We start from the raw sequence: 23802 nt of genomic DNA on the forward strand, positions 1-23802 counted from the left end.
CGCCTCCACCCACAGGACTATGCCTCAGACTACAACTCCCAAGGAGCCTTGCGCATAAAGGAGGCAAACTCATACAAAAAAAAAATGCAGGCTGGGCGGACTGGTTTCTCTGTTACTTAATGAGCTAATTTTGTTTGTTTAACTAAAGTTTGGTAAACATTCATACCTCAGGGCTGCAATTTGGTAGAAAATTGGAATCTGATGGAAACTGAAAACTGTAAGTTGTTCTTTTAAAATTGTAAGGATTCAGAGGTTTCTCAGTTTACGCAGCACAGAGTAATTAAAACAATTGTTGAGTCGAAAACCTATGTTCAAGTCTTGGTTCCGCTATATATTAGCGCTAGAAGCTTGCAATAATTACTGACCCTCTCTGAGCTTCCTAACAGGATTTGTTGAGAATTAAATAAGTTTTCTTTTCCTTTTTCTTTTTTCTTTTCTTTCTTTCTTTCTTTTTTTTTTTTTTTTTAATTTTTTTAACAGTGTCTCGCTCTGTCGCCCAGGCTGGAGTGCAGTGGTGTGCTCTCAGCTTACTGCAGTCACTGCTGCCTCGACTTCCGGGGCTCTAGCTGTCCTCTGGCCTCAGCCTCCCGATTAGCTGAGACTACAGGCTGCAAAACCAAGACCAGTTAATTTTTGTATTTTTTTGAGATGGGGGGTTTCACCATGTTGCCCAGGCTGGTTTCAACTCCTGGGCTGAAGTGACCCTCCCGCCTCAGCCTCCCAAAGAGCTGGGATTACAGGTGTAGCCACTGTGCCCAGCCTAAATGAGATTTAAGTCATGGTTTGCCTACTTAGGTTCCAAATGTCCATAACTTGCAGTACTTTTTACATTAATATATATTTTGTGTTCACTGGAAGGCTTAGTCATCACTGTGTCTTCAATGATTGGTTCATAATAGTAGATGCTCATTAAATACTTCCTGTTGTTAAAAGAATAAATGGGAATGACTGGTGCTCACCTAACCAAAATGAGGTTGGGCAGGGATGTATATGGCACTAGCCACCTGGCCACCACCAAGATGTCCCCGTCTCTCATCTCAGCTTTTTTCTGCATCTCAGCTTCAGTTTGTCAGACACCAGCTCCATAAGACTAGAAATTTGGCAGCTGTTCTCTCACTAGGAGTGGGAGTAAACTCTCCCTCTGGATTGTATCCAGCCAGCCTGGATTTTATCAAATTGGAAAATCCAGGAAGGAGCCGTGATTGGCCTGGCCTAGGACCTGTGCTTACTCCTGTGATTGAAGCACTGCGATTGGCAACCTGGATTAGGACCACCTGATTGGAGTTTGGGGAGGATCTGTTAGTTCCCTAAAAGAAGAGTGATGATGTTCTTATGAGAAGGGAGGATTGCCAGGCAAACTGAACCATGGATGTCCACTGCAAAAGGATAGGCAGGATAAGGATTTCAGCAGAAATGTTGTGCATACCTCATACTAACTTACTGAGGATATTTCATCAAAACACAGTCTATTAGAACTACAGGACTTCTATATGGAACTAGACCTTAAACCTTTTAAACTCGGGAATTGGGGCAATACACAAACTCTCCATATACTGTATGTTACCACTGAATTATAGAAAAGACACCCAAATTGTCTTCTTTTGCATTAATTTTCTTTTTTAGACGGAGTCTTCCTCTGTCGCCCAGGCTGGAATGCAGTGGTGTGATCTTGGCTCACTGCAACCTCCACCTCCTGGGTTCAAGCGATTCTCCTGCCTGAGCCTCCCAAGTAGCTGGGATTACAGGCACCTGCCACCATGCTGGCTAATTTTTGTATTTTTAGTAGAGACACGGTTTCACCATGTTGGCCAGGCTGGTCTCCAACTCCTGACCTCAGGTGATCCGCCCACCTCGGCCTCCCAAAGTGCTGGGATTACAGGCATGAGCCACTGTTCCCAGCCCTTTTGCACTAATCTTTCTGGTGAGCTTCTCAGACTATGTGAGATATAAAGCATGTAAATGAATAGGAAGACTCAATATCATAAAATATCAATTCATTTACTAATTAATCTGTTCATGTAATGAAATTCCAATAAAAATCCCAACAGAGTCCTTCCTTCCTTCCTTCCTTCCTTCCTTCCTTCCTTCTTTCTTTCTTTCTTTCTTTTTCTTTCTTTCTTTCTTTCTTTTCTTTCTTTCTTTCAAGATAGGGTCTCACTCTGTTGCCCAGTGTGGAGTGCAATGGTGCTGTCTCAGCTCACTGCAGCCTCAACCTCTCAGGCTCCAGCCATCCACCCACCTCAGCCTCACAAATAGCTAAGACTATAGGCATGCACCACCAAACCCAGATAATTTATTTTATTTTAGTTTTTGTAGAGACAGCATCTCACTATGTTGCCCAGGCTGGTCTTGAACTCCTGAGCTTAACTGATCCTCGCACTTTGGCCTCCCAAAGTGTGATTACAGGTATGAACCACTGTGCCTGGCCCAGGGTTTTTCAATTAAAATGAACAAGCAGATTCTACATTCTATTTTTAGGGCCCCAAATAGGAAAGATATACTGAATAATAATTAAGTAGGGGAACATTCTCTACCGGATAACAAGACTTTGTACAAGCTACAGTAATTAAGACAGAATGAAAAAAAAAAAGACAGTATGGTAGGGAGGCTGGCATAGATCAACAAATGGAAACTGTAGTAGTCCATTCTAAGATAACCCCAATGATCCCCACCTCTGGGTATTCACAGTCTTGTCTGCTTCCCTAACCTTGAGTATGGGCTGGATTTGGTGGCTCACTTCTGATACAAAGAGCATGATAGACATGATAAAGTGTCACTTCGTGTCATTTCTGAGATTAGAGAATGAAAAGGTTGTGATTCTTATCTTGGGAGCTCTCTGTCACTTTCTTTGATCTCTCACTTGGAGGGTAACCAAGTTGTCACGTTGTGAGCAACACTAAGGAGAGATGCATGTGACAAGGAACCAATGTCTCTGGTCAACAGCCAGTGAAGGCCAGACATCTGCCATCAGCTACACAGTAAAATTGAAAGTGGGTCCTTTTTCAGTAGAGCTTCAAAATGACTGCTGCTTTGGCCAACCCCTTAGTCACTGTCTTGTGAGGGACCCTGATCCAGAACTACCTAGCTGGACCATTCCCAGATTCTTAAACCACAGAAACTGTGAGATAATAAATGTTTATTGTTTTCAGCTGCTAAGTTTTGGAATAAGTTGTTGTGCATTAATAGGCAACCAATATACACACATACCATATTTGTGTCTGTGTGTGTGTATATATATATATAAATTTGGTATGTGTTATCTTACTGCTAGTGGGGAAAAGATTATTTTTTCAATGAATGGGGTAAGGACAATTGATTATGTATGTGATAAAAAAAGATCTCTATTTCATACCATAAAGGAAAACATAAGTCCGAGAGGATTACAGACATAAATGTGAAAAGGCAAAACTTAAAACCTTGAAGAATAAAATATTAGAAAATGCCTTTGTGAATTCATGGTAGAAATTTCTTAATGAAGGCCGGGCGCGGTGGCTCACTAGCACTTTGGAAGGCTGAGACAGGTGGATTGCCTGAGTTCAGGAGTTTGAGACCAGCCTGGGCAACACAGTGAAACCTTGTCTCTGCTAAAATTCAAAAAATTAGCCAGGCGTGGTGGCGTGTGCTTGTAGTCCCAGCTACTTGGGAGGCTGAGGCAGGAGAATTGTTTGAACCTGGGAGGCAGGGGTTGCAGTGAGCCGAGATCGTGCCACTGCACTCCAGCCTGGGTGACAGAGCAAGACTCCATCTCCAAAAAAAAAAAAAAAGAAAGAAAGAAGTTTCTTAATGAGATATAAAAGCACGAACTATAAAAGAAAGCTAAAACACACCCTAAAAGGTAAAAAGTTAAACCATAGACCAGGAGAAAGTATGGGCAACACACATAGCCAACAAAGGTTCAGTATCCAGAGTATGTAAAAACTGTTAGAAATCAATGAGAAAGAGACACAAAACTCGATAGAAAAAATGGCCAAAAAGAAGAATAGGCAATTTACAAAAGAGAGAATAGAAATAGCATATATTCATATGAAAAATTGCTCCAAGTCTGCCCTACGTGGTGAAACCCCACCTCTACTAAAAGTACAAAAATTAGCCAGGTGTGGTGGCACATGCCTGTAATCCCAGCTACTTAGGAGGCTAAGGTGGGAGAATCACTTGAACTTGGGAGGTGGAGGTTGCAGTGAGGTGAGATCACGTCACTTGGGCGACAGAATGAGACCCTATCTCAAAAAAAGGAAAGAAAGGAAAGGAAGGGAGGAAAGAAAGGAAAGGAAGGGAGGAAAGAAAGAAAGAGGAAGGAAGGAAGGAGGGAGGGAGGGAAGGAAGGAACGAAAGAAAGAAAGAAAGAAAGAAAGGAAGGAAAGAAAGAGAGAGAGAGAGAGAGAGTCTGGGAGTGGTGGCTCAGGCCTGTAATCCCAGCAGTTTGGGAGGCTGAGGCAGGAGGATCACGAGGTCAGGAGTTTGAGATCAGCCTGACCAACATGGTGAAACCCCGTCTCTACTAAAAATACAAAAATTAACCAGGTGTGGTGGCATGTGCCTGTAATCCCAGCTACTCAGGAGGCTGAGGCAGGAGAATCACTTGAACCCGGGAGGCAGAGGTTGCAGTGAGCTGAGATCACACCACTGCACTCCAGCCTGGGTGACAGAGTGAGACTCTGTCTCAAAAAAAGTAAAAGAAAAAAAAAATCTCTCCAATTTTCTGGTAAATAGGTAAATGCAATTTAATATAGAAATGAGTTTTATTTATTTATTTTTTATGTTGAATTTTTTTTTATTATACTTTAAGTTTTAGGGTACATGTGCACATTGTGCAGGTTAGTTACATATGTATACATGTGCCATGCTGGTGCGCTGCACCCACTAACTCGTCATCTAGCATTAGGTATATCTCCCAATGCTATACCTCCCCCCTCCCCCCACCCCACCACAGTCCCCAGAGTGTGATATTCCCCTTCCTGTGTCCATGTGATCTCATTGTTCAATTCCCACCTATAAGTGAGAACATGCGGTGTTTGTTTTTTTGTCCTTGCGATAGTTGGCTGAGAATGATGGTTTCCAGCTTCATCCATGTCCCTACAAAGGACATGAACTCATCATTTTTTATGGCTGTATAGTATTCCATGGTGTATATGTGCCACATTTTCTTAATCCCGTCTATCATTGTTGGACATTTGGCTTTGTTCCAAGTCTTTGCTATTGTGAATAATGCCGCAATAAACATACGTGTGCATGTGTCTTTATAGCAGCATGATTTACAGTCCTTTGGGTATATACCCAGTAATGGGATTGCTGGGTCAAATGGTATTTCTAGTTCTAGATCCCTGAGGAATCGCCACACTGACTTCCACAATGGTTGAACTAGTTTACAGTCCCACCAACAGTGTAAAAGTGTTCCTATTTCTCCACATCCTCTCCAGCACCTGTTGTTTCCTGACTTTTTGATGATCGCCATTCTAACTGGTGTGAGACGGTATCTCATTGTGGTTTTGATTTGCATTTCTCTGATGGCCAGTGATGATGAGCATTTTTTCATGTGTTTTTTGGCTGCATAAATGTCTTCTTTTGAGAAGTGTCTGTTCATGTCCTTCACCCACTTTTTGATGTGGTTGTTTGTTTTTTTCTTGTAAATTTGTTTGAGTTCATTGTAGATTCTGGATATTAGCCCTTTGTCAGATGAGTAGGTTGCGAAAATTTTCTCCCATTTTATAGGTTGCCTGTTCACTCTGATGGTAGTTTCTTTTGCTGTGCAGAAGCTCTTTAGTTTAATTGGATCCCATTTGTCAATTTTGTCTTTTGTTGCCATTGCTTTTGGTGTTTTGGACATGAAGTCCTTGCCCATGCCTATGTCCTGAATGGTAATGCCTAGGTTTTCTTCTAGGGTTTTTATGGTTTTAGGTCTAACGTTTAAGTCTTTAATCCATCTTGAATTGATTTTTGTATAAGGTGTAAGGAAGGGATCCAGTTTCAGCTTTCTACATATGGCTAGCCAGTTTTCCCAGCACCATTTATTAAATAGGGAATCCTTTCCCCATTGCTTGTTTTTCTCAGGTTTGTCAAAGATCAGATAGTTGTAGATATACGGTGTTATTTCTGAGGGCTCTGTTCTGTTCCATTGATCTATATCTCTGTTTTGGTACCAGTACCATGCTGTTTTGGTTACTGTAGCCTTGTAGTATAGTTTGAAGTCAGGTAGTGTGGTGCCTCCAGCTTTGTTCTTTTGGCTTAGGATTGCCTTGGCAATGCGGGCTCTTTTTTGGTTCCATATGAACTTTAAAGTAGTTTTTTCCAATTCTGTGAAGAAAGTCATTGGTAGCTTGATGGGGATGGCATTGAATCTGTAAATTACCTTGGGCAGTATAGCCATTTTCACGATATTGATTCTTCCTACCCATGAGCATGGAATGTTCTTCCATTTGTTTGTATCCTCTTTTATTTCCTTGAGCAGTGGTTTGTAGTTCTCCTTGAAGAGGTCCTTCACATCCCTTGTAAGTTGGATTCCTAGGTATTTTATTATCTTTGAAGCAATTGTGAATGGCAGTTCACTCATGAATTGGCTCTCTGTTTGTCTGTTGTTGGTGTATAAGAATGCTTGTGATTTTTGTACATTGATTTTGTATCCTGAGACTTTGCTGAAGTTGCTTATCAGCTTAAGGAGATTTTGGGCTGAGACAATGGGGTTTTCTAGATATACAATCATGTCGTCTGCAAACAGGGACAATTTGACTTCCTCTTTTCCTAATTGAATACCCTTTATTTCCTTCTCCTGCCTAATTGCCCTGGCCAGAACTTCCAACACTATGTTGAATAGGAGTGGTGAGAGAGGGCATCCCTGTCTTGTGCCAGTTTTCAAAGGGAATGCTTCCAGTTTTTGCCCATTCAGTATGATATTGGCTGTGGGTTTGTCATAGATAGCTCTTATTATTTTGAAATACGTCCCATCAATACCTAATTTATTGAGAGTTTTTAGCATGAAGGGTTGTTGAATTTTGTCAAAGGCTTTTTCTGCATCTATTGAGATAATCATGTGGTTTTTGTCTTTGGCTCTGTTTATATGCTGGATTACATTTATTGATTTGCATATATTGAACCAGCCTTGCATCCCAGGGATGAAGCCCACTTGATCATGGTGGATAAGCTTCTTGATGTGCTGCTGGATTCGTTTTGCCAGTATTTTATTGAGGATTTTTGCATCAATGTTCATCAAGGATATTGGTCTAAAATTCTCTTTTTTGGTTGTGTCTCTGCCCGGCTTTGGTATCAGAATGATACCAAAATGAGTTAGGGAGGATTCCCTCTTTTTCTATTGATTGGAATAGTTTCAGAAGGAATGGTACCAGTTCCTCCTTGTACCTCTGGTAGAATTCGGCTGTGAATCCATCTGGTCCTGGACTCTTTTTGGTTGGTAAACTATTGATTATTGCCACAATTTCAGCTCCTGTTATTGGTCTATTCAGAGATTCAACTTCTTCCTGGTTTAGTCTTGGGAGAGTGTATGTGTCCAGGAGTGTATCCATTTCTTCTAGATTTTCTAGTTTATTTGCGTAGAGGTGTTTGTAGTATTCTCTGATGGTCGTTTGTATTTCTGTGGGATCAGTGGTGATATCCCCTTTATCAGTTTTTATTGCATCTATTTGATTCTTCTTTCTTTTTTTCTTTATTAGTCTTGCTAGCGGTCTATCAATTTTGTTGATCTTTTAAAAAAACCAGCTCCTGGATTCATTAATTTTTTGAAGGGTTTTTTGTGTTTCTATTTCCTTCAGTTCTGCTCTGATTTTAGTTATTTCTTGCCTTCTGCTAGCTTTTGAATGTTTTTGCTCTTGCTTTTCTAGTTCTTTTAATTGTGATGTTAGGGTGTCAATTTTGGATCTTTCCTGCTTTCTCTTGTGGGCATTTAGTGCTATAAATTTCCCTCTACACACTGCTTTGAATGCGTCCCAGAGATTCTGGTATGTTGTGTCTTTGTTCTCATTGGTTTCAAAGAACATCTTTATTTCTGCCTTCATTTCATTATGTATCCAGTAGTCATTCAGGAGCAGGTTGTTCAGTTTCCATGTAGTTGAGCAGTTTTGAGTGAGATTCTTAATCCTGAGTTCTAGTTTGATTGCACTGTGGTCTGAGAGATAGTTTGTTATAATCTCTGTTCTTTTACATTTGCTGAGGAGAGCTTTACTTCCAAGTATGTGGTCAATTTTGGAATAGGTGTGGTGTGGTGCTGAAAAAAATGTATATTCTGTTGATTTGGGGTGGAGAGTTCTGTAGATGTCTATTAGGTCCGCTTGGTGCAGAGCTGAGTTCACTTCCTGGGTATCCTTGTTGACTTTCTGTCTCGTTGATCTGTCTAATGTTGACAGTGGGGTGTTAAAGTCTCCCATTATTAATGTGTGGGAGTCTAAGTCTCTTTGTAGGTCACTCAGGACTTGCTTTATGTATCTGGGTGCTCCTGTATTGGGTGCATATATATTTAGGATAGTTAGCTCTTCTTGTTGAATTGATCCCTTTACCATTATGTGATGGCCTTCTTTGTCTCTTTTGATCTTTGTTGGTTTAAAGTCTGTTTTATCAGAGACTAGGATTGCAACCCCTGCCTTTTTTTGTTTTCCATTTGCTTGGTAGATCTTCCTCCATTCTTTTATTTTGAGCCTATGTGTGTCTCTGCACTGAGATGGGTTTCCTGAATACAGCACACTGATGGGTCTTGACTCTTTATCCAATTTGCCAGTCTGTGTCTTTTAATTGGAGCATTTAATCCATTTACATTTAAAGTTAATATTGTTATGTGTGAATTTGATCCTGTCATTATGATGTTAGCTGGTGATTTTGCTCGTTAGTTGATGCAGTTTCTTCCTAGTCTCGATGGTCTTTACATTTTGGCATGATGTTGCAGTGGCTGGTACCTGTTGTTCCTTTCCATGTTTAGCGCTTCCTTCAGGAGCTCTTTTAGGGCAGGCCTGGTGGTGACAAAATCTCTCAGCATTTGCTTGTCTGTAAAGTATTTTATTTCTCCTTCACTTATGAAGCTTAGTTTGGTTGGATATGAAATTCTGGGTTGAAAATTCTTTTCTTTAAGAATGTTGAATATTGGCCCCCACTCTCTTCTGGCTTGTAGGGTTTCTGCCGAGAGATCCGCTGTTAGTCTGATGGGCTTCCCTTTGAGGGTAACCCGAACTTTCTCTCTGGCTGCCCTTAACATTTTTTCCTTCATTTCAACTTTGGTGAATCTGACAATTATGTGTCTTGGAGTTGCTCTTCTCGAGGAGTATCTTTGTGGCGTTCTCTGTATTTCCTGAATCTGAACGTTGGCCTGCCTTGCTAGATTGGGGAAGTTCTCCTGGATAATATCCTGCAGAGTGTTTTCCAACTTAGTTCCATTCTCCCCATCACTTTCAGGTACACCAATCAGACGTAGATTTGGTCTTTTCATGTAGTCCCATATTTCTTGGAGGCTTTGCTCATTTCTTTTTATTCTTTTTTCTCTAAACTTCCCTTCTTGCTTCATTTCATTCATTTCATCTTCCATTGCTGATACCCTTTCTTCAAGTTGATCGCATCGGCTCCTGAGGCTTCTGCATTCTTCACGTAGTTCTCCAGCCTTGGTTTTCAGCTCCATCAGCTCCTTTAAGCACTTCTCTGTATTGGTTATTCTAGTTATACATTCTTCTAAATTTTTTTCAAAGTTTTCAACTTCTTTGCCTTTTGTTTGAATGTCTTCCCGTAGCTCAGAGTAATTTGATCGTCTGAAGCCTTCTCTCAGCTCGTCAAAGTCATTCTCCATCCAGCTTTGTTCCGTTGCTGGTGAGGAACTGCGTTCCTTTGGAGGAGGAGAGGCGCTCTGCGTTTTAGAGTTTCCAGTTTTTCTGTTCTGTTTTTTCCCCATCTTTGTGGTTTTATCTACTTTTGGTCTTTGATGATGGTGATGTACAGATGGGTTTTTGGTGTGGATGACCTTTCTGTTTGTTAGTTTTCCTTCTAACAGACAGGACCCTCAGCTGCAGGTCTGTTGGAATACCCTGCCGTGTGAGGTGTCAGTGTGCCCCTGCTGGGGGGTGCCTCCCAGTTAGGCTGCTCGGGGGTCAGGGGTCAGGGACCCACTTGAGGAGGCAGTCTGCCCGTTCTCAGATCTCCAGCTGCGTGCTGGGAGAACCACTGCTCTCTTCAAAGCTGTCAGACAGGGACATTTTAGTCTGCAGAGGTTACTGCTGTCTTTTTGTTTGTCTGTGCCCTGCCCCCAGAGGTGGAGCCTACAGAGGCAGGCAGGCCTCCTTGAGCTGTGGTGGGCTTCACCCAGTTTGAGCTTCCAGGCTGCTTTGTTTACCTAAGCAAGCCTGGGCAATGGCAGGTACCCCTCCCCCAGCCTCGCTGCCGCCTTGCAGTTTGATCTCAGACTGCTGTGCTAGCAATCAGTGAGACTTCGTGGGCGTAGGACCCTCCGAGCCAGGTGCGGGATATAATCTCATGGTGCGCCATTTTTTAAGCCGGTCCGAAAAGCGCAACATTCAGGTGGGAGTGACCCAATTTTCCAGGTGCGTCCGTCACCCCTTTCTTTGACTCGGAAAGGGAACTCCCTGACCCCTTGTGCTTCCCAAGTGAGGCAATGCCTCGCCCTGCTTCGGCTCACGCACGGTGCGCGCACCCACTGACCTGCACCCACTGTCTGGCACTCCCTAGTGAGATGAACCTGGTACCTCAGATGGAAATGCAGAAATCACCCGTTTTCTGCGTCGCTCACGCTGGGAGCTGTAGACCGGAGCTGTTCCTATTTGGCCATCTTGGCTCCTCCAGAAATGAGTTTTATTTTATGCTCTTGAGATTGACAGAAATTAAAAAATTAAAAACCTGTCAATATCAAGTGTTGGTGTGGATGTAGAACAGCTGAAATGCATAAACACTTGCTGGTGGACACACTTTGGAAAGTAATTTGGCAGTATCTAATGAAGTTGAAGAGAGTACATCCTGGGATCCACTGCTAAGTATATATCCTAGAGGGTTATTGTGTCTGCACTCCATGAGACATATATAACAGACATGGTTTGAATGGCAAAAAAAAATAAAAGAAGAAAAAAGGATAAAGCCTTAATGTCCAACCATAGGAAAATAGATAGATTGTGTTATTTTCATTGAGTGGACTACTATACATAAGTAAAAATGAATGAACCAGAGCTACTATTCCAACAGGGATAAATCTCATAATAGAAATGAAAAAAATTACAAGTTGCAGAAGAATACATATAGCACAATACCATTTTTGCAAAGCTTAAAAATATGCAGAATGACATAATGTATTGCCTAGGACTAAATGCACATCTAGTAATGGTACAGAAAGTGCCTGGGAATAAACAAATTCAGGAACATGATTTCCTCTAAGGGGCAGCAGAGGAAGACATAGGGGAGGGATATACTGTGGATTTCACTGTGTTGACAATGTTTTACAACTTAAGCTGGATGTTGGGCAAATGGAGAGTTGTATTATTCTTTATGACTCTCTGTATATTTTAAATATTTCACCGCACATTTTTTTTTAAAACTAAAAAGTAACAAGCACCACATAGAGAAACAAAAGGGAAGACAGTGATAGTGGGGAAGGAATAGTTTAGAAATAGTCCCTGTTTGAGAAGACACAAATTCCAAAGAGTTTAGAAGTGCTTTGTCAAACTAAAAAACAGAAAGAAGTTCTCTAAAAGAAAAAGGTATTTATTTGAACATAGGGCATCACAATGGGAATTTGTGTGCCGTAGTAAACTATGTGCATATTCAGGGAGATAAAGGAAAACAAAAGTTTTTAAATGAAAAATGAGGAAGATTACATAATTGTTTTGAGACTATTATCCTTGACTACACTGATCAACAGTAAGTGTGATGATGTCCGTCTAAGGATGGACAGAGTTCCTGGGCAGATGTCCTTGCAGAAGTATTTCTTTGCATAAAGTTTCGATGGCCTTTGTACAAGGTTGTAGTTTCACAGAATCTTCTGTGATAGTTTTGTCATCAGTCATACAAGCCTGAGACCCTTCTTTTCAGAGCCCTCCTCAACTCTGTGTTTCAGGATTTTTATAAAACACTTCACACTGACATGAAAACTTTCACATTTTCCTTTTTGGTAGAAGGGGTGTATTAATTTTCCCAGGGACGATGTAACACATTACCACAAACTCGGTGACTTAAAACAACAGAAACTTATTCTTTCACAATTCTGGAGGCAAGAAGTGTGAAATCAAGGTGTTAGCTGGGCCATTCCCCCTTACAGGCTCTACGGAAAATCCTTCCTTGCCTCTTCCAGCTTTTGGTGGCTCCTAGAGTTCCTTGGTTTGTGGAAATGTGTCTCTAATCTCTGCCTTCATCTTCACGTGGCCTTCCTCCCTGTCTTCATGTCTATAATCTCTCTCCACTTTCTTTGATAAGGACTCTAGTCATAGATTTAGGACCCACCCTAAATCAGGATGATTTCTGTTGGTAGAAGAGCTGAGGCAGGACTGGCTTGTCTGTCATAATATAAAAGAGTCTTGGAAGATGTCCGGGTTCGAGGCTCTAAAACCCTTCGTGGCCTTTGGGACACCAAGCTCTGTGCCAAAGGGTGGAAAGCTGCCCTGCCACACCACAAATCAGCCCAGGGCATAAAACCCCTTGTGGCTTGGATGGAATCTGGGGCTCAGGGCATAAAACCCCTCGTAGCCTCTGGAATGTGCACAGACTTGTTGGTTGCTCTCCCAGGCTCGTAAACATGTTCTCCATTATCTCAAGCAGCAGAGTATATTCTATATGTGTCAAAGAAAATGCTAAACCATCACAGCTACGCTTCATGCACCGTTACCTTTCTACCCCCACGTCCTCACGCCCTCACCTGTTTACCCCCACATCCACATGTCCTCACCACCTGCTTCTTTGTTTGATCACCAATAAATAGTGTAGGATCCCAGAGCTCAGGGCTTTTTCAGCCTCCATGCCAGCACTGGCCCCCAGACCCACCTTATGCACTCTTAACTTGTCTTTTCTCATTCCTTTGTATGGGTGAAGCCCAGGACCCCGGACTGGGGAGAAATGGAGGAACAGTTTTAGGAAGTGTTTGTGTAAGCAATTCTAGAATGAAGTCAGAAGAAAAAAAAAGAACTGCATATAACTTTCTAAATTGCTGTGTTGTTTTTCTAGTTGAATGCTTGCCTTTGTATAATGATGATTGCTTGATTGTTAAACAGTAATCAGGTTATTAAAGCAACAATGAAGGACTGAGCCAGTCACCATGAGGTTTGGCTGCCAGTGAGAGTTAACAGCGTTTGATGTGCTTTCCCCTGCAGAGAGCCTATAGACAGATGTGCAGGATGGGAGGTAACACATCACCCATATTCCTTTCTCAGGAAGGCATAACTATTAAGGCCCTGGGAGAGGAATGCAGCCCTTATGGAGAGCCTATAAACGGATGCATGAGGGATGTCTGTTTGGAAGTGAAAGCTTCAGTGGTTGAGATAAGGGTGTAAAGCTCTTCTTCTCCCACCACTCTCCTAGGCCCGCCCAGGGGCCCCTCCCCCAGGGAGAACTGTGGTCAGACTGCTCATCTGGTTTCATGTCCCGTTCTTACTTGCCTACTGCGTCTGGTTTCATGTCCCGTTCTTACTTGCCTACTGCGCAACCATCTTAAACATAGTTTATAGTTAAAGCCTGATCCTATTAAATTGCTGATGCATGCAACTAGCAGTTGGAACTCACAGTTCCGTATATCCGTACATCTTTACTGTGGACCTCACCCTATAATCATGTGATCTTCTCACCCCATGATCAGACCACCCTCTGCTCACTGCCCTTGCTCCCCCTCCCACATGTAAACTGATAATAAATGCTAGCTATTCCAGTGCTTGGGTGACATTGCAGCTCCACATTGCGGTGATCCCCCTGGACCCAGCTTTCACAAACTCATCTCTGTTTGACCCACCTGGGATAGGAAAGAGAATCCATGTTGCTGGCGGGGCTGGTTCCCGCTAGACCTTTGATTCTGCTGGACTTTGTAGCCCCCACAGCCTGGTGTTGGGTCTGATCACCCCAACAATTTCACCTTGAGATTTTTTACTTCATTACGTCTTCAAAGATTTTTTTTTCCAAATAAGGTCATATTCACAGGTCATGGTAATTAAGACTTAGACATATTGGCCGAGTGCGGTGGCTCATGCCTGTAATCCCAGCACTTTGGGAGGCCAAGGTGGGCGGATCACCTGAGGTCAGTAGTTCAAGACCAGCCTGACCAACATGGTGAAACCCTGTCTCTACAAAAATACAAAAATTAGCCAGGCATGATGTTGTGCACCTGTAGTCCCAGCTACTCAGGAGGCTGAGGTGGAAGAATCACTTGAACCAGGGAAACGGAGGTTGCAGTGAGCTGAGATGGTGCTATTGCACTCCAGCCTGAGCAACAGAGCGAGACCTCTGTCTCAAAAAAAAAAAAAAAGACTTGGACATATTTTGTGGGGGGTACACAATTCAACCCATTACAAGGGACGTATACATGGCTTTTCTTTTTCGTTGGTAATAATTTAAGATTAGGAAATCTGAGAATATGTTTAAAATACTTTTATGATTACATTTATTTTCCTTAATGAACATCATCTTATTAGTTGTGTAAACCAAAAATAAAATTGTAACCCTCTGCACCCCGCCGCCCCAACCATCTGAATGGACCCTTCCTCTCAGCCAAGGGTATGAAAAGAGTTATTGTGTCTGCACTCCATGAGACATGTATAAGAAACATGGTTTGAATAGCAAAAAAAAAAAAAAAAAAAAAAAAGGAAGAAAAAATTGATAAAGGCTAAATGTCCAACCATAGGAAAATAGATAGATTGAAAACTAGCGCAGGCCATGATGGAAGGAGGGGTTGGACATGCCTCATTATACCCTCATCCCTCTTGGAATTACTGATAAGACACTCTTTAAGTCTGATAAGAAACATTTACAATCTATTTTCTCTGAAGCCTGCTACCTGGACCCTTCGACGGCATGATAAAACCTTGATCTCCACAACCCCTTATTGTAATCCACACATTTCTTTCTATTGATAATAACTCTTTCAACCAATTGCTAATCAGAAGATTTTTAAATCTACCCGTGGCCTGGAAGGCCCACCCCCATGTATTATGTCTCCCTAAAATGTATAAAAGCAAGCTGTAACCTGGCCACCTTGGGCACATGTCATCAGGACCTCCTGAGGCTATGTCATGGGTCCATCCTTAACGTTAGCAAAATATTTGCAAAATAAACTTTCTGAGTTGATTGCAACCTGTCTCAGATACTTTTGGGTTCACAGTTGCTTAGGTTCTTATTGTCAGGTTTTTCAGGTTTCTGCAATGGCAGAGATTTTTGTTTGCAAGTAGAATGGACCACACTAAACAAGATATAAATGTGCCATTACAGCCACAAACTGATAATCCTTCAAGAAAAGCTCAAAGGAATGAGCTGTGGATAGTTATTTAATATTTATATATGTTTTACTTGAATAACTGGCTACTTAAATTGTTATTTGATAATATGATCATGTGGTACTTTAGGACAATTATAACATAGCAAATATTGATAATCTGTGCACCTTAATTGCATATTCCCTACAACACCTAGACATTTCCAATTGGTTGTTTTGACATTTTTATTTCGGTCAATAGTATCATCTTCCTCTCAATTGATGAGGCTTGAAACCAAACTCGTCATAGAGTTAGACATTTTTCGAACTGGAAGGGAACTTAGAGATTATCTCAACTCCCCCATTTCTTTTTACAAATAAGGACATCCAGTAATAGAACAGTTTAACAATCTGAGGGTTAGTCGACTAAACGGTTATTTGTTGAGTAGCACAGTAACAGGACTCAGTTTCCCTGATTACCAGTTCAGTATTTTTCTTCACTACACACACTAATACTAAACTACTACAAATAACAGCTATCATTGATTTAGCCATTACCATGTACTACTGTGCCAAGTGTTTTTATATGTGTTCCCTCATTGTATTTTCGGGGACACTTAATACTCAGGATCGTGGGCACTTAATGTCTTATATAAGTGCTGCATGGGGTTTACCTTCTGTTAAGCCTCAAGAGAACTCTGTGGAAGGTACAGTTTTCCTGTATCTCAGGCATTCTCAGGGGTGCTATCATTCGGCAGTATTCCGTGAAGCTAGTTTTCTGCCAGAGTTAATGAAACTATTGCATGGATCACGGTGCTACAAACCTAATACAGCAACACATGTCTTTAGAACCAAAGCTCTGTCCATATTTAGTATTATTTCTTAGGAATATATTTTCAAAAGAGGCATTTGTAGGTTAAGGCATATGAATGAATATATTTAAGGCTCTTTATTAAGGAATATGGTATTCTGTTTTGTTTCTTACTACATGAGAATAGAGAGACAGCATAGGGACAGGAAAAGAAGGCAAGTATAAAACCTGCCCCAGCTCCATCAGTGCCAAAAGTAAACAATGAGATTCGATGGACAAGAGGTAGAGCACTTGTCCTCAACACCACCTCAACAAATGGCAGGAGTATCATATGGGAGGCCGGTTCCCCCAACCCCAAGTCCCAATGGGCAACCCCATGGACCCAGATGCAGGCAGTGGACTGGGAGGCAGGTAAAGAATCTAGGGCTAAGTGCTCAGTATCTTTTGTATCGAGCAGTAAACAAGCTAGTCCCTCTCCCCGGGAAGTGAGCAATTGTGCCTTCTCATGCCGTGGTTGCTGTGGCCTGCTGAGTTGCCTAAAGATTAGTTAAGGAAGTGGCTCAGAGTTAGAGGGTAGGTAGGTCTTGCATTTCGGCACAGTCAGCAAGGATATTCAGGAACTCCCTTGCTCCCATAAGCTTATATTGTATAATCACTGAGTAATGTCTATTAATATGGATGGACCATGGTTTATTTAATTTGTGATTTTTTATATTCATTCTTGTTTTTTTTTCAGTTGACAGACCTTTCAGTCCTCATTCCACATTGATCTGCTCTACATTCAAAGACTGACTTTCACACCTGTAAGACAAAATAGTTTATGTAAGAAGCTATATTTGCTCATTCTGCTTGCCAGCAGAATGTCAGAGAATTCTTTGGCAGCCAAATTTCACAAATCCCCTAACTCAGTGACTAAGTGCAGCCCCTGGAAGAATGCCCCTGAAGATGATAACATCTCTTGCATGAATCTTTTCTTGCAAAAGTTCCAGGATCCTAACTCATGCCTCTTCCTGTACATAATAAGATAATAGCTGATAGGATTAATGATTATGCCTCTATAATCTATAAACAGATGTACCCTTGAACCCCACCCTTGATGAGATCTTGCTGTAATGTAACTGCTGAGCTCATTTGATGTAACTGCTGAGCACATCTGATGCCACTTCCTATCACATGCCACCACCTGTACCTAAGCTTTGGAGCAGTCTCACAGAAAGTCTCTGAAAGACTCTCCGGATTGCAATCCTTAGTAAGACATCTGAATAAAACTAATATTAATTATTTAAATGACTGATTTTTTTTCTTTGGTTAACACACCCAACTAAAAACGGACCGCTCACATCATGTCAGGCAGTCACAGCAAAACACAACCGTACTAGAGAGGGGAGGGGGTGGACTTGGGAGAGAAGTCAGTTTTCCCCCAGAATCTTTCTCTCTCATCAGTCACGGGTTTCTGAACACACTGACTCACCAGGAAACACTTTTTAGGTTCTCAAGGAAAACACTAAGTAACTTCAGAAACTGTAAAGGTCATAGAAAACATTATTTTATATATTTCCGTATTACCACGTATACGCGGGAATCCTCCCAAGCCCCTGGCACCGCACTCCAAATGTCCATCTCCAGGAACCCGGCCTTCAGTGCCCGGGGTCCCCTAAACGATGTTTCAAAAGTCCTCGGGCTCGGTGGGTGCATCCTTTATTGGGGAGCGCGGGGGCTGCCCTTGCCCCTCCAGTCGCTCCCCGTAGGGAGCTGCGCACTGCGGAGCCCTCGCCCCCGAGCGAGCCTGTGTCGGACTCCCAACCGTCAGCCTCGTTCCGGGCCGCGGAGGCCGGAGCAGCTCCCCCGGGGCAGCGCAGCCGCTGGGGCCGGCCTCAGTGGGCTGAGTGGTCGGGGCATCGGGGCCCAGAGAGCGGCTGGTGAGTGCCTGGTCTGAGCGCGCTGTGAGCGGCCGGCCCCTGCCCCGGAGGCCCTGATGCAGCCGGGTTCCCCGCCCAGTTTCCTTCTTTTTAGGGGACTGGAATCCACGCTACAGTTCAGTCCTCCACCTCTGTTAGTTGAACCCAGGGAACCCCTGCTTCAAAACCCCAGCTGAGTCACTACCCTTTGTCAGTCTCTACACTGGACATCTAAGTGACTTCACACCAACTCCCCGTTTTGAGACTAGAAAACCAAATACCGCACGTTCTCACCTATGAGTAGGAGCTAAGCTATTGCTACGCAAAGGCATCCAGAGGGGTATAGTGGACTTCGGAGACTCAGAAGGGGAAGGGTGGGAGGGGGGTGAGGGGTGAAAAAACTACATATCGCTTGCAATGTATGCTACCTGGATGACCCTGAAATCTCAGACTTCACCACTATCCAATGCATCCATGTAAAAAAACCACCTGTACCCCAAAAGCTATTAAAATAAAAATATATACATATATAAATATATATGATATATAAATATATACATATATAAATATATATGATATATAAATATATACATATATAAATATATATGATATATAAATATATACATATATAAATATATATAAATATATATAATATATATTATATATATTATATATATATATATATATTTTTTTGAGACGGAGTCTCACTCTGCCGCCCAGGCTGGAGTGCAGTGGTGCGATCTCGGCTCACTGCAATTTCTGCCTCCCGGGTTCAAGCCATTCTCCTGCCTCAGCCTCCCGAGTAGCTGGGGCTACAGGCGCCCGCCATCACGCCCGGCTAATTTTTTTTGGTATTTTTAGTGGAGACGGGGTTTCACAGTGTTAGCCAAGATGGTCTCGATCTCGTGACCTTGTGATCCGCCCACCTCGGCCTCCCAAAGTGCTGGGATTACAGGCGTGAGTCACCACGCCCGGCCATATGCCTGTATATTTTAAAAAATTCAAAAATAAAACAAAAAAAAATGCCTCTCCCTCCGGCTTATTTCCCGTTCCTCTACCCTTCTCATTCCCCTCTAGCCCAAAAGTATCATCACTGAATTTACCACTTTTCCCAAGATAGTTGTGCCTGTTTTTGCTTCTCTGCTTTTGTACGCCACTGTTCCCACCTTCTGCCTATAATGTTTCTCTCTCCCATCCTCTCCTGACAACTCTTCTTTAGACCCGACTTGGGTGGTACCTTCTCTGTCAAGTTTTCTTTCTTTCTTTTTTTTTTTTCAGAAGTTTTGCTGCCTGCTAAGCTCTCTTAGCCCTTCGTTAATTCACCTGTCATTGACATTGACCATCTTGTGTTGTATTCAATAGTCTGTCACACCAATTTGATTGTGCATTTTGCTTTGGAGAAGTCCTTAGTCTTTTATGTAGCCACAGTGGCCAGACATGCAGAAGACGCTCAATATTGCTGAATGAACTAATGCATTTGGGATAGGGTTACAGCAATGGGTGCAAGAGAAAAGGGTGTGGTTGAATTGGCTGTACCCAGCACACAGGTATGCAACTTGCTCGCTTACTGTAGTATTCCTAGGAGGGGAGGAGTTCAACACCTGGAAATGCTCCTGAAAATAACCAGGATGCATTTCTGGTTGACTTTGCGGAAGTTCACTGAATCCTTAAAATTTAACTTAAGAAGGGATGGTGGGAATTGAAAATGATTGCATCCAGCCTGGGCAGCATAGTGAGATCCCATCTCTACAGAACAACCAAAACCCAAACCAAAAAAGAACAGCCAAGTGTGACTGTGTATGCCTTTAGTCCTAGCTACTTGGGAGGCTGAGGTAGGAGGATCATTTGAGCCCAGGAGGTGAGGACTGCAATGAGCTGTGCTCGCATGACTGTACTCCAGCCTGCACAACAGAGCAAGTTGTCTGTGAAGGAGAGAAGGACCCAGAGAAAGTGAACAAGTGTTGATGCCACATTCACTCTGTGTTCTTTGCATCAGCAGAATGTGAATGCTTGGGGGTAGATTCGTAGGGAATTTCAGGTCTTATTTTTTTTTTTTAAGATAGGTTCTCACTCTGTCACCCAGACTGGAGTGCAGTGGCGCCATTTTGGCTCACTGCAGCCTTGACCTCCTGGGCTCAAGCTATCCTCCCTCCTCAGCCCTCCAAGTAGCTGGGACTACAGGTGCACGCCACCACGCCCGGCTAATTTTTTGCATTTGTTGTCAAGACTGGGTTTCTCCATGTTGCCCAGGCTAGTCTCAAACTCCTGAGCTCAAGCTCAGGAGTTTGTATGTTGCAGTATATGATATGCATAGATATAATAAAACTAAAATGTACACGATTTTTTTTTTTTAGAAAAGAACCATACAGAAAGTTGGGAAATTGGAAAGTAAAAATTCTTCTTCTACTTCCCTTCTTCCATCTCTTTCACTCAGAGTGATTCTTATTAATAATTTATTGTGTATTCTCCCTAGAAAGCTTATAATGTACTTTATCAAATCTAAACTATTACTGATTACAATTTTTTTGCAATTCTATAAACGCAAATTAGGTATTTTATGTAACTGCATAAAGAAAAAAATGCTGAGAAACAAAAAAATGCTGCATATTAAACCTTCTTAAAGTATGCATCTTAGAATTGATGAAATACCGTATATACACATATACACACTTTAAAAATTTTCTGCGAGTGGTGTTATTATGCAATGTATCTTGCTTTTTATGTAACAATGTGTCTTGGAGAGTTTTACATATCTGCATATATAGCCCTTCCTCATTCTTTGTATCGCTAACGATGCATTAAAATTTTATTGAACAAGGGTAGTACAGAACAATTAGTGGGCCCTTCATTAAGGTACATCTTGGTTGTTTCCAAGGTGTGTGTATGTGTCTGTGTGTTTTCTTGCTTGTTTTTGCTATTACAAACATGTTGCAGTGAACCACCAACCTTGTGTGTATGTGTGTCTGTATATATATTGTATATCTATCTATATATCGTTGGTAAGATTTTTTCATTTTTGCTACAGTTTTTAGGAATTCCTCTATATAAAGTAGTTGCATACATCTTCTAACCTAAAATTAAATAATTGCATCACTCTTATAAGTTGATAAGTTGATCTTTTAGTATTTAGAGTTTGTTACCTGCCAAGCAATATTTGACACTCAAAAACCATGTAGAAAATGCATCTCAAATTACAGTATTTCATTAGAGGGAAAGTTATATGATTTCCTTAAGGAAAATCTCTCCAAAATGGCAGTGGTCATGTATTTATATATTTATTTTGGGAATCTTAGCTATATGATCTATTTTAACAAAATTTAAACTATAACAAATTATTTATAATTTATTTTTTTCTGAGTCACAATAGGGATTAATCCCTGATTATCAATTTTCAGTGTTCACAGACACTTGTATTCGCAGAAACAGAGTCTGTATGTCAGTGTTCACAGTCACAAAAGTCTGCTTGTATAAAAACCACATTTATTATTTATCTTAACAGATTCTGAATCCTTGCTGTTTGTGGTCTTTTGGAAGAATGAATATGATATGATGTCGTTCTAAACTTTTTTTCCCAACCAAATTTTCCCTGCTTTGACCTGTTCATAGCTTTTTATAGTTTACCTCTTTACTTCTCTGTTTAAATTTCTTCCCTCTGCTTCTTGTTGACTCCTACTCATCCTTTAAGGCCAACTAATGTTCAAATCCTCCATGAAATCCTCTTTGTCTATTTTGTCCACATTTCTCTCTTCCTTCTTTAAATTCCTTTTTCAGCAGAACATCACAATTTAACATTCTTGATTGATTCATATAGGTTACTTTATCTCGTAAATGAGACTGAATTCTTCAGGAATTCTTGTCATGGCTGGATTTCAGGCAAGACATCTAGGGGGTGCTACATTAGCTCTGGTTGCTGAGCACTTGTGGCTTGAAGTAGTCTTTTTTTCCGACTTTTATTTTGGATTCAGGGGATACATGTGAAGATTTCTTACAAAGGTTTATTGCATGATGCTGAGGTTTGGAGTATGATTAAACCTGTCACGCAGATAGTGAGCATAGTACCCAATAGGTAGTTTTTCAACCCTAACCCCCATCCTTCCCTTCCCCTTCTTGTACCCCCAGTGTCTCTTGTTTCCATCTTTATGTCCATGTATACCCAGTGTTTAGTCCCTACTTATAAGTGTGAACATGAGGTATTTGATTTTCTGTTTCTGTGTTAGTTCACTTAGGATAATGGCCTCTAGCTGCATACATGTTGCTTCAGAGGACATGTGTTTTTTTATGGCTGCATAGTATTCCATGGTATATATTTCTTCATCCAATCCACTGTGAAGTTGTATTCTTAAGACAAGAGGCAGGGCTTCTCCAGAGACCTGGAGGGGGTGTAGCTAATGCAGCTGATCATTACAGCTCATTCCCTCTAGCATCAGAGGAATGCCTGGGCTTCTGTTTCACAGATAGACGCCTATTCTGCCCAGCATTAGAGTTGCCACCAAAGATTTTTACTGCGAATGGGCTAACCATTAAGCTGCAGCCCTAAAACCCTACCAAGCTCAAAAATGCACCCTGACATTGTGTTTCAAAATGGTGGCATAGAAGCAAGCTGGCTTTTTCTTCTCCCTTACCACCAGAAAATGGAAACAAATACACAATGTTAAGATTATCACCAACAATATCCCAAAACTCAGATATAAGGATGAGATCATTTCCAGTACCACAGAGAAGTGAAAAAACCTCTAAGCAGATGGTAAGAGAATTGGACTTTCATAGCGTGACACTCCTTACCTCAGTCTGCCTGGCACCAGGCAAATGGAAAATTTCTCCCAGTCTTATGGTTTCTCTAATGGGAAAAGTGAGATTGAAGTGGACAACCAACTTTCCTACCATCCTGGGTTTCATGGCAGGAGACCTGTTCTTGCCTCAAACCACAGGAAGTATCAGCAGTGCTAAAGGGAGAAATATCCCTGAGGACAGCCAGAGATGAAGGAGGGAGATAGGACTACCATCCCCATTCCTGGAAACTCTGCTCTGTAACTTGGCCAAAGAAGACACCAAATCAGAGTTGCTGTTTGGCAGTACCATGCTGTGGGAAGCTCATCCCACAGTTCCCTTAGGCATGAACCCCTAGCCAGCATTCCCACACTGCTGGGATAATCCTTTTAGGACTTCCCCCATTTTGGATGGGCAGCAATCTGATTGTTTACTAGAACCGAGGCAAACCCAGGCTTAAGCTGACATCTAGTGCTGGAAATGAGTCAGTGACCTGGTGAAAAACAAAAGAAAATCTACAGGTAAATTGTAAAGACTCTCTAAGCAGACATATCCAATAAAAACCAAAACCAGCCAGACAGAGAAGACTGGAGTAAATAATTAATCTTTCAACACAAAGACATACACATACATTCACAAGAAAAAATAGCAAACAGAGGATCATGACCTCTTCAAAAGGGCAAAGCGAGAAACCAGTGACTAACCCTAATAAGAAGGCAATATGTGAACCCTCTCACCAAGAATTCAAAATAGCACTGAGGAAGCTCAGTGATCTCCAAGATAACACAAAAAAATTCAGAAATTTATCAGAGAAGGTTAACAAAGAGATTGAGATTAAAAAACCCAGAAATTTTGGAATTAAGAAATAGATTTGCTGAGCTAAAAAACTTATTAGAGGTTCTCAACAGCAGATCAAGCAAAGAAAGAATCACTGAACTCAGACAGGTTGTTTGAAA

At 41.7% G+C, this 23802-nt stretch overlaps 1 protein-coding gene across 2 annotated transcripts in view; it reads left to right on the top strand.

The window, feature by feature from the left end:
- DNAH8 (dynein axonemal heavy chain 8) overlaps positions 1 to 23802 on the top strand; it is a 394484-nt gene that overhangs the window by 63632 nt on the left and 307050 nt on the right. Inside the window, exon 1 of one of the 2 annotated variants that reach the window (XM_019030248.4) lies at positions 17968 to 18100. The exons of the other annotated variant lie outside the window; for it this stretch is intronic. The gene's annotated coding sequence lies outside the window, so the exon portion shown is untranslated. Of the gene's footprint in view, positions 1 to 17967; positions 18101 to 23802 lie in introns of those variants that run through there. 2 annotated transcript variants of the gene reach the window in all.

Source organism: Gorilla gorilla, chromosome 5, assembly GCF_029281585.2.
Source record: "Gorilla gorilla gorilla isolate KB3781 chromosome 5, NHGRI_mGorGor1-v2.1_pri, whole genome shotgun sequence".
Lineage (NCBI taxonomy): Eukaryota > Metazoa > Chordata > Mammalia > Primates > Hominidae > Gorilla > Gorilla gorilla.